The 2004-nt window shown below is 39.5% G+C and overlaps 1 pseudogene; it reads left to right on the forward strand.

Moving 5' to 3' along the window:
* The first annotated feature begins 1911 nt into the window (after window positions 1-1911).
* On the forward strand, window positions 1912-2004 carry LOC111816224 (annotated as a pseudogene).

The following is a 2004-nucleotide window of genomic DNA, read 5'->3' on the forward strand; positions in this document are numbered from 1 at the left end:
TTTTTTTTTTTTTTTTTTGGTGTGTGTATGTGGCCAGCTCAGCCTGCCCTGACTTTGGGGCTGGCACAGCATGTGGTATCCTGGATTGAACCATGGTCCCTGCACTTGCCTAAGCTTACCTGAGCAGATGCTTTAGACCGCTGAGCTATCTTGCCGGCCCAGGGAACCTGTTTTGCATGAACAATATGTATATTTGTAAAAACTAGCCTCAGCATCATTTTGACTAGTTGCCAACCTGAATACATACTACAGGATTTAGACAGAATAAAAGCTCTCCAGGATGAGAGAGCCAGGCTTTTAGGCATGCCTAAAATGAATGGGTGAACAGAAAGTTATCCTAGTTACAACTCAAACAAGGTATTTTTCTATTGACTTTTTATTGAGGTACAATAACTAGAAGGAAGATCAGGTTTGGAAAAAGACAAAAAAACCCTGTGCCAATGTCCAACAAAAGGCTGGTTTTTTTCCTATAGTCATGATTACTCAGGCTCTTGGGTAGAGATGACAGGTAAAGATAACAGTCCAGCCAGAGGGAGGAGGCAGCCCCGGGGACCCTTCAGTCCTACTTCAGTCCACTTGGGAAGCTGAGTCTGAGCTCTGGGCTCTCTGCTTCGAAGGGTAGGTAGTCTTCCTTCCAGTGGCCACCTTGGCAGTCAGGACATGGCTTGGGGGGCCTCTTAATGCAGTCCCTCTTAAGGTAGTCTGGCTTTTGACAGCAGTAGCAGGTGAACCTAGTCATTCAGCTCTTCTTGGAACCCAGAGAATCAGACTTAGGGTCTGTTTGTTTTGAGGCTGTAACAAAGGGAACCATTTTTAAAAATCTCTTTGTTTTCTGTCCCTGGTTTTCTCCTAATCCCAATTATAGAATATTAAGGTCACAGTTTTTATTATAGTATCAAGTCAGCTATCTGAAGCAAAAGCTATCTTTTGTGGCTCTTTTCTAATATCTGGAGCTGACTGAGTAACAAACTTATCAGTGAGAATAATCTGGCCCTCTGTTGAATTAAGATATAGGAAGTATGTTTTACTAGTACCTCTATTAAGCATTCTAAGAAATCAGAGGGGTTTTCATCTTTCTCCTGATAAACAGATGAAATTTTAAAATAACTCGGAGACTTGTCTTTAGTTCTTCTTAGAGCTTCAAGAATACACACTTGAAAATGTCTCCTGCTCCAGTATCCTGCCTGGATATCAGGCCAGCAACGGTCTTAGGTAGGGACTGTTTGGGCACCAGTGGGAACTGGTTGTTTCCCTGGCTTTCTATCTTCTGGTTGTTTAAAATTAACAATATGATATTAATCCCCATGTAATAGCAGCTTGTAATGCTGCTTGTCTCTCATTAGAGGTCAATGTTTGATTTAAGATTAACATTACTTCCTTCCAGCTTAGCTTATAGATGAGTAAATCCTCTAAAGACAGTAATGTACTTATCAGGACCATCTTAAAAATTTCCTCATTCTAATTTGAGCTATCTTAAGTCATTGAGAAAAACAAACATACAAATATAGTTTCATATACATTGTAATTATACCTTGAGCACCAGTACAAATTATTTCCTAATGTAAAGAAGATTTGAACATAACACAATTCTAACCATTTTTCCTCCTTTTTATGATGTTAGTTGTTAAACAATATCAAAATTAATATTTCTTTTTGCATTCCATTTTGGTTCTAGGGGATAGGGAGGACCTATACACATGCAGAAAAATATTAAACGGCTCTTTTTCAACATGTAAGGGTCAGATATCTTCCAATAATGCATTCTAAAGGGGTAACAGACTTTGACTGTGAATAATACTCCGTGTCTCTGCCCAATGATCTCAGTGCAAGACATCCAAATGATAGAGGAATGAAACTCCCAACCTGAAAGATACCTGAGATGAGTTCATGTTCTCTAAAACTAAAGAATGAGTGCTCGCTTCAGCAGCACATATACTAAAATTGGAACGATACAGAGAAGATTAGCATGGCCCCTGCGCAAGGATGACACACAAATTCATGAAG

This window comes from Octodon degus, unplaced genomic scaffold, assembly GCF_000260255.1.
Source record: "Octodon degus isolate 3935 unplaced genomic scaffold, OctDeg1.0 scaffold00028, whole genome shotgun sequence".
NCBI lineage: Eukaryota > Metazoa > Chordata > Mammalia > Rodentia > Octodontidae > Octodon > Octodon degus.